Source organism: Pyxicephalus adspersus, chromosome 10, assembly GCF_032062135.1.
Source record: "Pyxicephalus adspersus chromosome 10, UCB_Pads_2.0, whole genome shotgun sequence".
Taxonomy (NCBI): Eukaryota; Metazoa; Chordata; class Amphibia; order Anura; family Pyxicephalidae; genus Pyxicephalus; species Pyxicephalus adspersus.
In genome coordinates, this window is record NC_092867.1 from 34565872 (window position 1) to 34585489 (window position 19618).

At 38.4% G+C, this 19618-nt stretch overlaps 1 protein-coding gene and 1 long non-coding RNA gene across 4 annotated transcripts in view; one reads left to right on the plus strand and one right to left on the minus strand.

Annotated features, from left to right (window-relative positions):
* LOC140339936 (uncharacterized) overlaps positions 1-19618 on the minus strand; it is a 23666-nt gene continuing 4048 nt past the window's right edge. The window contains exon 4 of the long non-coding RNA XR_011922562.1: positions 1-135. This is a non-coding gene — a long non-coding RNA (uncharacterized lncRNA). The remainder of the gene's footprint in view (positions 136-19618) is intronic.
* The window catches only part of SCD (stearoyl-CoA desaturase), a 24595-nt gene continuing 16769 nt past the window's right edge, over positions 11793-19618 (plus strand). The window contains exon 1 of one of the 3 annotated variants that reach the window (XM_072424859.1): positions 11793-11877. The gene's annotated coding sequence lies outside the window, so the exon portion shown is untranslated. Of the gene's footprint in view, positions 11878-17122; positions 17184-17309; positions 17587-19618 lie in introns of those variants that run through there. The other 2 variants (XM_072424862.1, XM_072424861.1) reach the window with 2 other exon arrangements.

A 19618-nucleotide genomic window follows, 5' to 3' on the forward strand; every position in this document is an offset into this window, starting at 1 on the left:
TTAAAAGTCAATACTTATCTTTATTGGATGCATACAATGGTCCAAAACAGGAAAAGTTTGAGCAGCAAGATCACATTACCTCATTTTTTGGTTTACCCCAGGGAGTGCTCATTTCCATATCATCTAACTGGTCACCTAGTGTGGGAAGAAGGACACAAGATGATCACAAGGGCACAGACAAGTTTACACAAAGCCACCTGTACATCCACAATATGTGTATTCAGGATTCCATGTTTTTGTATTTGACCTGCTAAAAAAGATTAACTCTTTTTGGCTCTCTAGTGGAATATTCAGAAAGTCAGAAAGCACCATTCCTGCTACATAAAGGTTAAGGAGACCCTTCTCCATATTTTGGAATTGCCCAGTACACAGTACCTTCAAGGCTGGAGAGGATACACTTTCATCAGTGAACCAGGGTGATCCAGCAAACCGGGGATGGATCTGGTCCAGGATTAAAAACATTTCCTAACAAATAGCTTTCCTAAATAAATGACTTTTATGGAAATCCATTCCAGGTTTGCTGGATCACACAGGTTCACTGATGACAGTGTATCCTCTCCAGCCTTGGAATGCTTTAATAAATCAGGCCCATTGTCTTTAAACTCACGGACATTTCTATCTGGTGCAAACCAGAATGTTCAAAAGGTGTTACGGACGTTCTCTGATATGACAACTTTTGAATGTCGCCAAAGGCTGTATCCCAGCAACGTGGAAACAATCTGCACCCCCAACACTACAACAATGGTTTGCCAGAGTAAAATACATTAGACATATGGAAGATCTAATAGCCTGGTGTGATCATTGGACTAAAAGCTTTGGATGCACTTGGGACCAGTGTTGATTTTCTGCAGACTATCTGGCATTGTCACGGTGAAACACAGCTTCATCCACTGACCCACAATCACCCTTTGAATCTCATTGTCTAATTAATAATTACCTCGGTTGACCCCTGCTATTGGATATGGCTTCTCCCTACCCTCCACATCTGTACATTTACTTTACCCTAAAAATGTTTGCTTCCAACCAGTCAGATGTCGAGTAATTTATATACCACTGAACCTATCTTTGGAATTATTCTGACTGGGTAATGAGTGTTATTCTTTGCACTTCTCATACTGTCACATTTAGATTGTAATTTTTTGTGGTTATTTTCTGTACTATTGTTATAGGTTTGTTCATGACATGTTGGTGGCTATAAAAAATAATTAAAAAAAAACAACATTATGTGATCTGCCCCCCATCTCTCCTTTGTCCCTTGACTTAAAGGATGTATAAACCCCAATATTGAACTTGTCATATTAGTTATCTTCTGGTCTGGTAAATTTACAAAAAGTAATTAAAAAAAACAACATTATGTCATCTGCCCCCATCTCTCCTTTGTCCCTTGACTTAAAGGATATATAAACCCCAATAATGAACTTGTCATATTAGTTATCTTCTGGCCTGGTAAATTTACAAAAAGTATTTGGATGTATCTATAAGATAAGTGAAAAAAAAACGGTTTATCAAGTTAGACATTCAGAGCTTCCTGTGTAAACTTCAACTGTTATCATAAAGTGGACCTAAACTAAAAAAATAGTCACTAGGAGGTAGAGCTAATTGACAAAAAAGACAATGCAAAAGACAGTTTTCTCTAAAAAATAAAGCTCTGGTGGCTTTTTTTAAGTTTTTCACAGAGCCAGTCACCAGAGACAATTAAACTCCTGTGTATGTTCAGGGTTTACATTATCAGTGGCCATCCAGTGGCCAAAGAAGAACAGTCCACTGTTGGTTTGGAAGTGAAGATGGCAACTTCCTCCATTGGACAAGTCCTGTACCTGTCATCGCAGCAGTATGGCTGCATACAGCTCACCATCCACCAACAAATATAGTTCCTCTGTAATGAGAGTGATACAAGGCTTTATAGTGGAAAACAAAATATAGCATAAGTTCAAACTCCTCCCTACTACATTCCATACTAAATCAAAGATTATGGTTGAAGATTGGTTTGACAGCTAGCAGGGCATTACGGCATTTGCAGTTCCATGATAACTTTCCACACATTATGTTCAGTTTAAACAAAGAGAACACATTCCTGGATAAATATACAGTACCTGTTTTTAGTCAATAGAGATTTGAAAATGACAGTCATGGGGCAATAATAAAGATCCTTATACCCATTTTGAAGCTTTGTGAATTGAGACGATAATCTGTCTGTGCCATATATTCAATTAAGGCTTTCTAACTAAAAGCACATATATACTTAATTTAATTGTATTGACCAATCCAAAGGATAAGCTTGGACTTTACCCTTATCACTCCAAATGTACAAAGAGTGGTTATGCGGAACAATCTAAATGATTGGAATGATGATAATTGAGGGGGTAATCGTAACCTTTACTCTTTTCTGCTGATGTTCAATGTTTCCTCAGAAATTCCCTATTTAGTTTTGAACTTTGAAATGTAGAATGACTACACTGTGTCATCAGGCTGTCCTTTGGCATAATTACAAATGGTGTAATAAAAAGAGCTTTCACATCTTGCTACACAAACTTTGGATGAACATAAATTAATTATACGAGTAAATAAAAAAGACAGCATCTATAAACTGATCACTTGTAATGATATTTCATGCGTGCACTGACTATGGTTTCCAAGTTGTTTTGCCTATACTGTAAATAGATATGAGCAAACTAAAAGTCATCCTACCCAATGACTCCTTGGTTTGTCTCACTATCAAATTCAGGCAGTACATATCTATTCATGATATCAACAGCATAAAATCTCAATTCTGGACTCATTGTAAAAAAAGGAATCCCTGTTCTATGCCCATTATTGAAAAATATCATATCATATCGATATTTGACAATTTGTGAAAAGGGAATTATACTTCCTAGCAATATATTTGTTGTGATTGCAAGCAGAAGAAAACTGTGAACCAATAGGTTGTGCATGCATATAATGGTGGGATCCTGCTCCAAGGCTCATGAATGTCTAGTTTAGCTGAGTTAGAGGAACTATGCTTATGGAAGAACATGTGACTTTCACCCATTCCTGCTACAATGCAATGTCCGGGATAGAGTGGCCTATGGCTACATGGAAATGAAGAAAATTTTATTAATCCAATCTAAGCTCTAAAGCTAGGTACACATGTGCAATAATTGTCATTAGAAAAGAAACGACTAAAGCTACGTACACACGTCAGATTTTTATCGCCCGATAATCGGCATCGGCCAATTATGGGGCGAAAATCTGCCGTGTGTACAGTCGGTGTCGTCCATCGTCCGGACGACCGACCTGCCGGATCCAGCACCGTTCATGCATCGTGCACTCCCTTGTCGTTGGAAAGGATCGTGAAAGATCCTTTCCAACGACAAAAATTGCAAGTGTGTACGCAGCTTTACAATTATGCAGGATTATTTTGAACGATCTTATTGTGCACAATTCTGTACATGCTGTAACGATATGATGGTTAAAATATAATCCACCAATAATGTACACACGCTAGATATGATCGTTTGAACGATGCAATAAGTGACATGTAAAGGAGAAAGTGTACTGCAGAACCATCCATGATCACTGAACGACCGTACACACAATAGATAGCGAACGACTGTCGCCCAATCAAATCCGTTGGGACGGTCGTTTATTTCCAGTGACAATCCTCGTTCATCAGCGTCATTCTGCACTTTTTTGTTAACGATTATCGGACAAACGGTCGTTAGTCATTCTTTTCTAACGATAATTATTACACGTGTGTACGCAACTTAACACAGACCAAAACAGAGCTTACATAGAAATAAGACCTAGGGTTACAATAAACAGAACAAAGAGGGAGCTCAGAAAAATTTAGTATTAGTGAGGATGACCATAACAACAGTGTTTGTCAGACAAAGTGATAGGCAAAAATAGAATTTCCCTTGATTACTAAAGATTTGCCAGACCATTATTACTTATAAATGCAGAATTATTTTTTTAAAATGAGTACATGGAAGAGGTAAGCTCATTCAGGTTCATAATTTTGGGGAGGTTGAAGCTAGATAAATGCTGCTTGAGACAAATGTTTCCTGATTGTTTTGGGTGAACATCTAGCATGTGTACTGTGGTACTTACAATGGTGGATCACTAAACAACTGACCAGGAATGTCCCTATCATTCCTGTTGAAGAGGATGCAGCAGGGTGTCTCCTGCCATCCTCCTCCCTTCCTCCTGTATACAGCGCCTATTTGTTCTAGTGTCGCTGGAAACAATTATAAAAGATCATTTCCAGCTACATATATTTGACAGGCATACACTGCTTTAAGCCCTAAAGGTGTGCAGGACTCCCTTGCTATGAGGAAACTTTTTATGTACATGATATAAAAAGAAAGGCTTCTAATTGCAGTGCCAACAAACTACAAAGTTGCAGTGACAGATACAATGGTAGCAAGAACTAAATGTATTATACAGTGACATAGATGGAATTGTGTTTTTACACAGATAATTATGTTGGTAAAGTATTCCTGCCAGAACAATGGGACTTGTAAACATCATATACCTGCTATAAAGAGAATTCCGATAGTTACCGTCTAGCACACCACTTCCTATAAATGCTTAACTTTTGACCAACTGGATGGGTTGACTGTTTGCAGCCCCAATCACTTGCTGTGGTTCAGGCCAGCTTCTCATACATTCTTCATTGACACATTGGGGAGTATGAATTCACTTTCTGGAAAGCAGCTTTTCAAGAAACAAATTAACAGAAAGGTCAGTGTATTCTGTTTTCTTTTAGTAGCTACTGTATCTCCTTCATACAAGTGCCAATACCCTAGAACATTTGCTTTTATTTTCAAAATAATTATGAAATATTATTAGTGATATTCAGTGCTTTTACAGAATGGTGGTTTAGTCCTTTTACAGAATGTAATTTATTACCATGTATATTCCTGCAACCACCTGCAAATCTATATTGTTAATGGTTCTTTAAGATAAGTTTCAGAAATTCCGCTCTAGGTGATGAAATGGGATGTTTGAAAACATAAGGCTTTAAAAAATATGTAATGAAGGTTACTGCCAAGTCAGGGTAGTTGAGTGCAAACAGTTGCATCATTATAAAGGTTATTAAATGTCACCTACATCTTGCAGGGAGTTATCGGTACAGTGTTTGTTATTAGCAAAGTTTGCACATGGAAAGTTCATGGCTAGATCAGCCCACAGGAAAATATACAATTATAGTCCTATGACTGCAGAATTATCTGTATCACATGTACACAGATCACGATTTACACAGAGCATAAAAATAACTCAAGTGCAAATCTTTATACTTCTGCATTTTACACTTACAGCTGTTAAAAACAGAAAGTGTACATTTAAAGTTGTTAAAGTGGGCCACCTTCAGTAAAAAGACCAGTAAGAATACAAATCAAATACTAAATGCATATACTGGATATTTTTTAACTTTACCAATTTACCCAGCAGAGTACCAGTTTGTATCGGTCTAAGAGTACTATATCAGAATTTGTATTTTGAATAGAATTTCTATCCAGTAGTTAGCATGGCAGTTTGACACTTTGGCTTTCTCAGTGTACCAGGTGTCTCTGTCAGTGCCAAATGCAATAAAGTGCAATGCTGATAAAGTAGAACCTGGTTGTTCAATTAGCAGCTACAGATTGCACTGAAAAAGTGGTTCTCTCCATGTAGTCTGTGGGGTATCATTGTGAGCTTAAAAATTAGCCTTGATGTATAAAATTGTTACTTGTTACAGTTACTTGTTTATGAAGTAAACCTACACTTTTGAAAAGGTGCTTTTAAAATACTTAATTCCTTTGTAGCTCTTAACATCTGATATTAAAAAGCACCTATTGTTCTGTCTTGATAATGTTGTAGAGTGATCGCTGGAAAGTTCCAACAGTGTGCATATTATATCAGTGCTGCATTGTGAAAAATGACAAATATAAATCCTTTTATAGACAGAAGTACATATTACTTTACCTAATCCTGTAAGAGGGTACACATTTATTAAAGCAGAGCCTTTTCTTTCAAATAATAAATCTTAAACATGAATAAACACAAATAAATGGCCACACACAAGGACAGGTAAGCTCATGAAACACTCAACATGATTCAGCACAGTTTCATTTGAAATTATTTATTACTGGCGTAGCCCATTCACACCACATCCTTTGGGCAGTGTTTCATTAAAGGGGCCTAATTAAATACCAATAGAATCTATTGCTTTCAATAAGCCCAGTTCATTACAACACAATGGGTCCAATTTATTTTTTTAAGTTCTCCAAGACAGGAGAAGATAGGCCATCCTGAGAGAACCTGGGTAATGCAGCAAACCTGGAATCACTTTCTTAAAAATCACTTGCTCTCAGTTAGTAAATGTTTTCAAACCTGGACCAGATCCATTCTAGGTATGCTGAATCACCCAGGTTCTCCTATGATAGTCTATCTTCTTCAGTGTTTGAGTTCCTTAATCAATCTAGACCCATTGAATTGGTGTGAACACTGCACAAATTAAAAGTTTTTAAATGCAGACCAGCATACTGCAATATACTACAATACATCACCATTCTTTAATGTTGGACAATTCTTTAAAAAATAGGAAATAGCAAGCAGGCAGGTTTTTTTTATATAGAAGGGCAATCCAATCTCCCTTTTGCAATAAAAGATACTTACCTGCTTGTTTACAATCTTTTCTGAAAAGTCATCAGAAAAGATGACTGTTGGCTAAAGATCTTGGCAAGGAAGAGGAACAGGTAAACTTGGTGTGCAAAACAGAGTGAGGAGAGGGAGGTGTTCTGGCAAACAAGCAGGTAAGATTACTTTATTACAGAGGAGATATCACCTGTCTGTTCTGCAATGAACAACCTGTCTGCCCATGTATTATTCGTTTAAGATAAGCTTAACATTAAGCACTAAAAATAAGTATTTTGGCTTCTGCTATAGAAAAAAAGCATTCATTTTATGTCAAAGCACCCTGACCTCAAATGATGTGGTGCAAATCCGGCCTTAGATATGCGTTTATTGCAGGAACGACAGGTAGCAACAGGTACAAACATGTTCTTTTCATAAACTGACAGGTGATGATACCAGCTATGACAGGATGTGTCCTATACTGGTATGAATTTTAAAAAATAAAATAAATTGGTTGGGGGTTCATAATCATGGACATGTAATGTATTGCAACAAATATATTTTGAGAATTTTTTCTTTTCCAGGTGTTTTTTTAGTAATATAGTACAAACTTAAACACCAAAAAAACTGTGTAATATATCACTATCACAAACATAAAAAAATATTTCTGTAGTAGTAAATCCCATACCATACTGTAGTGCATCACCACTATATATAAGCTTTCTGTATGCTGATGAGAAAAAATAACACACACTATTTCATTTCCACTTGATTTAAAGAATATGTAAATCCTAACAATAAACTTCACGTACTTGCTACCTCTTGCTCTGTTACATAAATAGCTGAAAATGTTTTGATTTATCTGTTCAGTGAACACCAAAGATACCAGTTGATCATGTAAGAAATTGAGAGTTGCCCTATGTCTTGTGACAATTCTTGTATTCTCAAGAAGAATAATTAACCCTTTAAAGTTCTTATTGATATCCATGGTAGATTGATGAACATTAGTGGACCATTGTACATGTGTCAGATTATCACAACCATTCTTCTCGGGTGACGTTATCTGATGTGTGTGTAGCTTAGTGTGTGGGGCGGAATAAGTATTTTTTTGTATTATAAGGAGATTTAAATAATTAAAACATGGGGAAATGTGCATTTTACCTACTTACACTTCTATATTTTAGCTAAAGATTGACAGGATATGATGATATTCTAGGTCCACAGTAACCTTTCACATACTGACACGTATTCCTTGTGACCTTCTTCTATATGCTCAGTGAATGGGAAAACATGTCTATGCTAAATTAGTCCTCAGTCCAACCTTTAGACTTCCCAGGGGACAATCGGGTGTTTCCTGAATTTCACCAGTTAACTCTGAACTTTGAAATATTGTGACAACATATTGTGGCATTAAGCCACAATAGAAAAAGCATTATTTGGCAAATAAAAAGCTAAAATATCTTGAAAGAACACATCTTGGCCATTACGTAAGTAAACCAAAAGGACAAACAGTCTTATATTTAGCAACTTTATATATATTGACTTTCACCCAACGTGACTGGCTGATTGACTTTCACCCAAAGTCACCCCTACAAAATCCGTGTAATTATGACCATACAGCACATTTTCAATCTTTTTAGTTCAGTTCTAATGAGGGTAAATGTAGCCTTACATAACCAGAAATATTTAAAAGTTGGTGAGCCTGAAAAATTGAGCTGGGCAAGGGGAAGAGTTAACAAAGTGCGCTGTGCAGAAATGGGAGTGTGCTTGCAGTGCGACAGAAATATTTAAAAGTTGGTGAGCCTGAAAAATTGAGCTGGGCAAGGGGAAGAGTTAACAAAGTGTGCTGTGCAGACATGGGAGTGTGCTTGCAGTGCGATTTGTTTGCTACAGAACATTGCAATAGTGATGTATAAAAGCTATGCATTTAGTGTGCCAAAATATAAGGCAAGTAGTGCTAAAATATAGTAATATGGTCCTCTAAACAAACAAATGTGACTTTACAATATACCAACAAAAACTGACAGTACTGTACATAACCAAAAAAACAATCTGGTACCTTACAGAAAATAGACTCTTTGTGCTCAAAACATATAGGCAAATGACACATATCTGTCTCCCTACCACTTTATGGAGTACAAAAAATGAATATGCAAACAATGATTGGTTAAACCAACAAGTGTTTTTTTTTTAATAACTACATTCCCTGTACATTAGCTTTTGTGAATTAAAAATGTGATGATTGAAAGAATGTTTAGTTTAAAATAGCCCTTAAATAGGTAAATGTTACATTTTTAAAATGCAGTTGTAAGTTTACATCCAAAAAGAAGGAAGACAGGGGCAATCCTGACATTATGCGCACAACAAATCTCATTGTGACAAAATGAGGGCACCAAATGACCAATTGAATCAATTTAAAGGGGATAGGACCTAGGCCTATATTATGACTATGGCAGGCAAATCGGTGAGCTGCAGAAAAATGTGAACAGGATGGCACACAACTGGACATGGTGGAATGATCACTAGCTCAGTAAATGCTATTATCTCCAAATAATAAACTTTGGCAAGGCAATGTCTCGTCTTGTCTGTATTATTTTAACAAGGCTGGGACATAGCCAGGTCTGCAGTGCATGACATACAAAGTTTAATGTGTGAAAGTATTACATTCACATAACATTGTGGGGTGTACCATCCTGGACACTGCATATCTTTCACAGGCAACTCACTGTAAGAATGTGTAAAGTTGACCGGTCAAGGCTTTCTCTTCATTACAGTGGATTACGTTCTGTCTGGTGCCTGTGCTGTTGCTGGAGGAAAGAGGAGGCGGTATATTCATTACACTTCTCCTCTTGCTCCCCCCAAACCTGTTTTGCTGCTGCTATTCTACTGTACTAACTGCGAGCATTGACACCAATGTCAGCTAACTAATAGCCGGAGATTAGAGCAGGGGACTCGGAGATCCGGTAAGCTGGCTGCATATCCGGAATTTCAAACCAGATCTACCAAATTCCCAGTTATGGAGTTTTGTATAGTGCAATAAAAACCAACAAAAGTTGTTATCGCTCCACCATTTTATCCAAAACTAAGAAAACAAAGTTCTGGCTTAACATGCACTTTAATATTTAAAGTTTAGATGTTGTTGTAGATAAAGTAGGGAAAAATGAAAACACCTGTCAATTTATTTTTGTTATATGTATTTTTTTTATTTGTGTCTGTATTATATTTTTTTAATTTTTATGTTATGTTTCTTGATTTGTTTTCTGTTTATATGCTTATTTTGGATGTTACATATGAAAAACTCAATAAAACTTCCATGTAAAAAAAAACACTTGTCAATTTGCACAACAGGAAATGGGGAAAAAAATTCTGTACAGTGACCATTCTTCTCTAAGTTGTCCCCAGGAATTCTTATTGGGAAAATTTACCCCACCTCTTTTTCTGGTGACTACTGTAAAATTTTTGGATTTCCCTTTACTGCTGCCTTGGTGACTTGTGAATCTCTCCAGCATGGACACAGACAAAAATAAAAGGAGATTAAATTCTTCACCTACTCCATACATACCTACCTACATCTTGACCTTGACCCAGCTCTGAAAATGATTGCCTAAAGATGATCTACACACTACCAAGGTGAAGTTTAACTTTTTAAAGCAATGTGTATGGTAAACAATTGTTTTTTTTTCTTAGATCTCCTTCAATCTGTCTCAGCCCATACTTGCCTACATGCACATGCTCCAGTGTCAGCTGCACAACATTGCTCTGCACTGGCTTCTCAACAGTAATAATGATGACCTGTGGTAACCTGTGCCTTGCTTGGACCATGTCTCCAGGTATATGTGTGACAGAGTAACAATGTGGGAATTCAAATGGGAGACCAATGGGAGTGGTCATCCCATAACAGGAAATGCCTAAACAAGGACCTAGATGACAGGGTCACCATGTATTCTTTTTTTAAAAGCAGGTTTTAAACAACTTTTAAAATTACATGCATCATTTTTGTTGACTGAGTGTTGTCAGCCCTGCCCAGTTGTCTTTTGCTAAACTTCTCAACCCTCTCATGCTTTACCACCAGAAGAGCTGTGTAGAGTGGTAGAATATGCCAGGCACTAAAATGCAGAGTGTTTCGTCACCTAGAAAATGCAGCAGGCACCAACAAGTGGATTTACTTCCTTCCCAGTAGTGTCCGTATAGTCCTGGGGCTGACAGGCATGGGGTGCGGGACATTAACCCGGCATAAGTGAAGTGCCCACTGAACACCAATGATTGAACATTGTTTTCCATTGACACAGGGGCACATAGAACAACGAATACACAAAGGCAGCATTTGCCACAACTGAGGGGGACCATTACCATCAACACAGAAGAACTATTTTTATTATTACGAGAGAACCATTTCTACTGGCCAGGGGCACTATTGCTAGTGGCCACTGACAAAGTGGCATCATTGTGACCACTGAAACAGGCATGTATTACTTCCACTGACCTCTGTGGCAGGGGCATATGTTACTCCTACACAGAAGAAATGCACAAAGGTGCATTTATTACTCCTGCAGACCACTGATTTAAGGGTATTTATTACAAACATAAGGGCATTTTTTCTACTACAGGAGAAATTTGTTTCTAGCACAGACGTATTTGTTTTTACTTACCACTGATTTTACTTTTTCTTGCCTCTCAGGGTGGGGAGTCCTTTACTCCCACTGACCACTGACACAGGGGCATTTTAACCCCTGTTAACTAATGATGCAGGTAAATTTACTTCTATTGACCACTGACATTGGGGCATTTTTTACACCCACTTACTACCAATGGTTTCCAATTTCTTTTACTCTTAGCGACTATGATCCAGCCCCCAGACAATGTGAGGGACAGTGAACCGGCACTTTGTTTAAAAAACTTGGGGACCCCAGGTCTACACAAATAAATTCCTCTATAGTATTTGATGAAATGATAAAATTATCAATACATATCAGCAGAAATACCATATAGCTGTGATTAGGTATTACTTTTCATCATAAAGGTTGTTTCTGATAACGTACTGATAATTTTGATAAGCTATTAAAGCTGTGGAATGTTGTTGACATAATTGTTATCAAGCCAATAGCGATGTCACTGTCAGATGCTCAATCTGTGCCAGGGGGATGAACTTCTAGATAAGATACATGCACATGTGGGTATAAAACTGGAGATGGGATCACTGTTTCCCCAAATCTGGATCTGCCACTGAGATTAATCCAGTCTGTGTGGTCCTGATCTCACTGCTTTGCTACAGGACTGGTAAGTAGATCAGACTTTATTTAACCTTTAAGTGATTTGTATCATATATTGTTAATATTATGATAATTGGATAAAACATTAGAGCAATCCTACCCAACTTTACTCCACTAACTGTCTGTATAAACTATCACAATTCTTTACAATGTACAATGTGATACTCAAATAAGATACCAGAAAATTGTACCTATTTTATTGTTATTAATATATTTAAAGTGTTAACAATAAGTTTCTTTATATAAATTTTAAGGGACAGCAAGACTAACAGCCATGCTTTACTGCAAAATTGATGATTTATGTTTATGTTTAGGTTTTATATGACAAACAACACATTCAGCATTCAGCTTTTAATAGCATATAATGCTATTTATGTACAATAGTTTACAGCAGTTTTTGTATTTCTTTTTTATCTATCCAAAATATTTAAATAAGGTATATTGTAAGATTTTACATATTTTTGGATACAGCGAAGAAGGGGTAGGACGCCTGTTAAGGTTTTACTACTGTCTAAGTCTCTATTGAGGGCATTTCCTTACTTTTGTCTGCAATGGGATTAATCAATCCTGTGCCGCTTTGTGCAAGGTGCCAGCCACTCAGACACTCAGACCACTTTTGACAGCAGGCAGCAGTGAGCGGTGCTGAACCAATCACTGTTGCTCCCATTAATTTTCTATTGGGCCGCCGCGGGTAGATGCTATCTATTTATCGATCGAGTATCTATGAGTAATGCCCCAATATCCAATAGATCTTCATAAAATTTGATGTTTATATCAAATCTACAATTGCCTTTATTCAAAATACAGACCAATGTACTGTATGGCCAGCTAAAGACTAGCCATAGATAAGCAAATGCTGCAAGAGACACTGAGCTATCTCACAATTCCTAAAATTTTCATGCTACCAGAGCTTCTCCTGATCTTCTTCCTGACTTTCCCAATTGGTAGGTAATATAATTATTGTGCCAGACTGCCCTATCACTTGTAGCCTCCAATGGTGAACTGTTAAAAAATACTGCCCAAAGCTTCCTTTAGGTCAGCCTTTCTCAAACTGTTTAACATAGGAGAAGCCTTGAAATAACTTTGAGGTCCGGGAGAACCCCTGACAATATTAACAATATCCAAAGCTCACAGTATATTATTGCCATTTGCATTTATAGCTAGTGGGAGGAATGTCACCCCTACAGATAGCCAAAAAGGTCACTGGTGTGTGTTTTAACTGACCTGGGAGGCACAAATAGTTTATTGAACCCTAGCAACCTCTGGAGGGTTGAGGAACACTGAGAAAACTGATAAAGATAAAAGTCCCACAATACTTGCAATAAGAATTAATGTAAAGTACAATTAATGTGCTTAGAGAAACCCAGCATTAGCCAGTCTTTCTCTAGGAAAGCCATGGGGCCATCAGTTGGTAAACTGTGCCCAGAGTTCACCCACCGCTGTACACTGCACATATTGCAGACATTTGTACCTTGCCACTACCTGTTGCCCTTAACTGTTGGGAATAAAATCAGTCGGGTTAATAAAGTAGAATTTCACAATTCATATTCTTTTCATGTGTGTGTTATACCTGTGAGATAAGTGTAGCATTTATTTAACAAGTTATTTGAAGCCACATTCACCTCAAGTGTAATTAAATGAATCTGTGGGGCAAGGAGTGTTTGCCCTTCTCTAATGCTGTAAATGTCATGTTCTTGGGACTGCATTTTAAAATGGTAATTAAACAAATGTCAGCCACTTCACTGGATCACACGGCTATAAGTGACCTCCATGTACTGGCAGATGAACAGGGGACAGGTGCACACAAGTGTTACCTTTGCTTTCAAAGATGGTTAATATCAAAATATTTAACTAACAAAAAATTCCAATATCAGAGACTAGAGGTAAAAAATAAAGGAGGGTAATTAGGTGTTCTAGCACAGGTAAGTATACAGACTTTGGTAATATAAGGGTACATTTCAGAGTTATTTGATGATAATGTTGTATAAATATTGTGCTTTCATCTTTTTTGTTAAATGGGGTTGTAAAAATATCATAAAAAAATTTTTTAGGGGCTTCTTAGTGTTACCAATTTTTATTACACTACATTAAAAAATGATACAAACATACTTAATTACTGATAAAATCTAACATAATTTCAAAAAATGTTCTAAATCTTCAGCATTTATAAAAGCATAATCAATCAATATATCTATCTATCTATCTATCTATCTATCTATCTATCTATCTATCTATCTAACGATCTATCTCTGATTTTCAGTAACAGATAAACCAACCAGAGACATATAATACTGCTATGGTAGGTTATAAAAGGTGCTCATCATCTGCAACGTGAGAACATTACACCTTCACTTCATCAGCATAATTTATTTTGACATATGGTGGAAACAAGCATCCACATTTTAATTTACATTTCCTGAACAAAGTTCTTAAGAGCAGAAATAATATAATCACCATGTCCTTTCAAATCCATCAGTTGTGATAGGATTTGTAATACTCAGAAACGTGACTGTAGGTGCCGGAAACACTGCCCATCCACGGTGCTGTTACTAAACACAAGATTTGTTCTCACCTAATAAAGAAAACGTAATTCTAACATGCAGTTACTATTGGTATCCAATCATTAATATCCTTGTATTTATCTGATTTTAGCAATCTGTGAAATGCATATTTTGTATTTCAAATGGTTTTAATAAATAGCAACCTTTCTATCAACCATTACAGCAGAGGATGGGACAAGGGCCAGATTACCTGCGAGGTGACCTAGGGGTACTCACAGACTTCATATGTCCACACACACACAGTGGAGCATGGTGAGGCCAAGTAAATGTGCCCAGTAAGATTGACACACAGTAGGGATCAGAGCCAGGTTGGAGAGGTCACAGTTGCTATATAAGAGTCACAACTGGTATGGAGAATTCTTTTTAAGGATGGAGGGGTCACATTTACGATATGAGTCACAGCCTATATGGAGAAGTCTCAATCATAAAGTAGGACACCTGCATCGTGACTGTGTCAAGTTGGAGTGGTAATAGCCATGATGGAGGGGTCATATTCAGAAATGGGTCATTTGGGCACCATTCCTCTTTCTCCTTGTCACTTCCCTGCCATCATGCTCTGTCCAGCCAGTGTCACTCCACCACCTTTTCTCCTGCGGTATATACAGGTCACTTTTTATATGTCTGCAGGAGCTTTCCTCTCCATGCTCTCTTCTACTTATACTATGCTGTCATTGGGGGGAGGCAGGAGCACTACCCACCCTCCAGTACCTGTCCCAATCTCTGATCACATTAGCAAGAGTGGGATTACCATCACACCTGTCAATCAGTGGCTAAGCAGAAAATGAAGCCCAGTGCCCATAGAGCTTGTAACTCAGCATCTCTGGGCAAAAGACAGTAAGTTTCCACATATGGTGATGAGTTAGTTCCCGAAATCTTTTTCTTTCCACCCAGTTTTGAACTTTTTTCCATATACCATCACATAGATGGATGAAGGAACATTTCATGGACCAGGAGCAGATTAAAGTGACTAATTGTGGCTGTAATTTTTATTGTAAGTTCAATGCGCACAGTGTCCTGCTTAAAGTGAATAAATAGGAGAATTCCAGGAGTAGAAGATGATTTTTTTCTAAAAACTGAATTTTACAGAAGATGAAGAAGATCCTACAGCTCCATCTGCTGGGAGATAAATGACCATATAATAGTCATATGCAATATTTCACATTTATCTGACACAAGCACAGTTATTGCTTTCCTTGCCTAGGTGGAGATGGGGGCTAGGAATAATAGTGCCTAGCAGGGGAAAAGTAGTACCCAAGCAGGGGGCAGAAAAATAATTGCCACAGAGGGGTAGAAGAGAACAATACCTGGAGATTCATTTTCTCTAGATGTCCTGCTAATCATTGTCACAGGGATTGATGCAATTATTGGGAAAATTCCAATAATTAGCCTGTTACAAGAAAAGGAATAGAGGTTAATGATTCCAATGGAGACAACTGTTTAGGTCAGCATGCGCTAACCGGTGGTTCGGAAGAAAATTTTGATGGTCTGTGGCTTTGGCTGGTGCCCCACCCCGAGCAGCGTCAGGAGAAGAACCCCGCTCGCAGGTGCACAGGCCAGAGCCGTGGACTACGTCCCCTGTACAAATCCCAGGTTATGGCAAAATGATGTCACTATGGGGGAGGTTTCTCACTATTTGAGTGATACTCCCTGTGCAAGCGCGATTCGGTAATTTTAGTGGTCCACTGGACCGAAAAGGTTAGCGACCACTGATGACAAAAAGAAAAAATTTCATTCATTTGGAATCGATTTTGTAGTATTATAGTAAAGTAAGACCTGCTGTTTATAGTGCAAGAGTAATACTCTGAGGTGAGGGGATCTGCTGGTGGTATATGAGTAATAATACTCAGAAGTGGAGGAAATTACTGGTAGTGATGAAGGGGGTATTAGTCGGAGCTGCTGGTAGTAAATGAGGGTTAATATTTTGAGGTGAGGGGAGCTGTTGGTAGTAAATGAGGGGTAATAATCTAAGATGAAGGGAGCTGCTGTTAGTAAATGAGAGGTAATACTCTGAGGTGGGTTGTGGGTAGTAAATGAGGGGTGTAAATCTAAGATGAAGGGAGCTGCCTTTAGTAAATGAGGGGTAATACTCTGAGGTAAGGGGAGTCGCTGGTAGTAAATGAGGGATAATACTCTGAGGTGAGGGGAATTACGGGTAGTAAACTAGGGGTAAATCTCTGAGGTGAGGGGAGTTGTGGGTAGTAAATGAGGGGTAACACTTCATGTGATAGACGTGACACACTCAGATGACACGATTGTACCATGCCCCGCACATGTGCTGTGTTGTTATAGTATTACTACAAGCTTTTAAAACCGGGACTGCGCAGTATTTATCTCAGCACTTGGCTTTAGATACCGGGTCTGAGTATGTTACTTTATCACAGTACCTGGCTACAATGTGCTGCGCATGCTCTATGCAGTGATCTAGGCACCTGGCTTGCAGCACCGGGACTGAATGCTGCGCTGCAGTTGCTGTACTAGTAAAAATAAATAAAACCAGCTAAATAAAAACATTTTTATTATTAAGTTTCCTCTAACTCAGGAGTCTACCTGCTGGAGAGTTTATTCCCACCCTGAAGTAGGTATGTGTTGGCAGAGCCCGGTGGTGTATATTGCAGGATCAGTAGCTGGCACCCAAAGGGTTAATGTAAGGAGGGAAGGGGAGCTGTGTGACGTGCAGGAGGCTTGGCTGGGGCTGCAGTAGTTGTTGGCTCGCACACAGGATCGGGCACTGAGAACATCCATCGTGTTCAAGGTATGTACTGTGTGCGGTGTAGGTAGGTTGTCCCAGTTCCCCCCCCAGGAGTGAATGTTCTCTGTATTCCCCCTGGCTCTGGCTGTCATTCACAGACAACGCACTTGTAGTGCAGCAGACTTGCAGTCAGCAGATTGCAGCCGACCAATAGAAGAGTCTGCAGCGTGTGGCACCAAATTTCTCTGATCCAATCAGAGGCGGCGCTGTTACTGGAATACATTTGCAGGCAGCATTATCATTTCAGCCCCAGCGTCAGCAGGAGAAGTGAGATGTACGAAGAGGCGATCAGTGCCTAACCAATAACTGCCGTGCCATACACTCCACACAGAGCGACCATTGTCTGCAGCTGGCACACTCACTGTATTCTGAGAAGAGCTGCAAGCCTATAGACCGGGGACACCAGGTACTAATATTATACATATATATATATATATATTGGGCATCTATGGCTGCATTCATTCCTACAGGGCAAGGCTGGGTGACCCCAGCAATCTGCAGTCCTGCATCATCACTGCTTCCATTTTGCAGGATTGCTCATGTAATGCGATAAAATGGATGGACTTGATCTGGGACCCATTAGATCCCAATCTGTAATGATGATTTATTTTGCTGGGCATCCATGTAAAAGGATTGGGCACTATTCATGGGGGATCTATGTAGGGCACAGAGATGTGATAGAGCTGATTCATTCTGGGTTCATGACAATAACAAGGGCACTTTCACACGTTCAGGTTTATTTATAGGCACATTAACAGAACAAATTGTCATTTCTCAGACATATTCCCTCTTCTGGTGCCACTTCTAGGCTTTGATCATCTGTTCTGCCCTCTTTTTCTCTACCCTGCATAACAACAGCAATCCTGATGATTAAAAGGTTTTTTTTGCTTGCTGTGTAAATGAATGATTTATATAAGGATACAATGTGACATTATAGAAAAGCTGTGTTGATCTATTATAGAGATGTGACTTGATCCCTTGTCATGCGTATATCTGGAGTCCATGTTACTGGGGAAAGTGCGACGTATGCCATGCAGGCCTTTGTCCCTGCCATTTCCACTGCCGCAGTCTTTTCTCTTTGTATTTATTATGTGTTATAATTGTTCTGATGTAATGTTGTGTGCCAGGATTACAGCAAGCAACATCAGATATCATTGAGAAGGATAGATTGACCTATTATCAGCATACTGGCTGGGACAGTGATCCCCATCCATACAGAAGAGATGCCTTATCATGATTTACTAAAATAGGACATGAAATGTCCGTCATGGAAATATATGCAGCAAATTCATCATATTGCTTTATTAGGATTTGAATCTTCCTTGCTGGACATTGATTTTGCAACAGTCGCAGGGATGCCTACTCCGTTACACCTCCTTGGTAATAGGAGCTGGCCATTTATAGCTTTTCATCCAGAGATCAGGGATTATAAAGCAAATCATATTTTAGGAATCTGAAATGCATGCCTGTAATATATTGGGATTTATCGCAACCGGTATGAATATATAGAAGTATTTAATATTACTAGCAAAATAATTTCATATTCTGTTTACCCAGTTGTGTGAACCAGGCTCTCCTGCCAAACAAAATAAATGGGTTGGTGACCCAGATTTTCTTAATTTATGCAGTAAAGTTTACACCCCCAGACTGGCAAAAAAGTGTCACCACTGTGATATATTGATGTTTCAGCTGTCTCTGCTCTCCTGTAAGCACGTCTGCCATGTTAGACTGACAATTTTATGCAGAGTTGAGTTGGTTGGTTTATAGTGCTGCTTCTCCTGTTCCCAATCTGTTCAGGAGAATAGAGGAAGCTAATATAAAAACAGTTGAAGGTTTCAGTACAACTTGTATGCAATACCACTTAGCTGGAATAAATAGAGATTTGTTACAGCTTCTTTTGCTGATAGAAACATGTAAACTGCTAATTCTGAACTCTTTTTCTGAAAATTTGATTTGCTTGGCTTAAATGCTGATCGTGTGACTGGTGCACAAGATAGGGAGTGCTGACTTTACTTCAGATTGGCACAGTGTTTGTGTTAGGTAAGTGGCTTAGCAAGTATAAGAGAAAGGCAGGCGACCAGTATTTAGAATGCCAGAAATGGAAACTGGCATATCTCTTTTTAGCACCACTCATGGAGATATGCCTGAATTAACCTTCAGCCAGCTGCCTTATAATTTCTTCAAGCTGCACATTGCAGTTTGCACCCCTGCAGACCAAACGTTGCTCCTTGGTGCACATGCATGGTGGCAGGTCAGTGATGGCAGCCATTTCTAGGATACATCACTGGAAACGTTCACTGTCAATATGTGCAGTTTGGAAGTCATTGCTGTGATGAAATAATGCTGAGGGCAATCTAAATAATTAAAAGATTAATGAATGTATTGTTTTAAGGTACCAGTCTGTAATATATTACAGTACTGGTAAAGATTTAACAAAT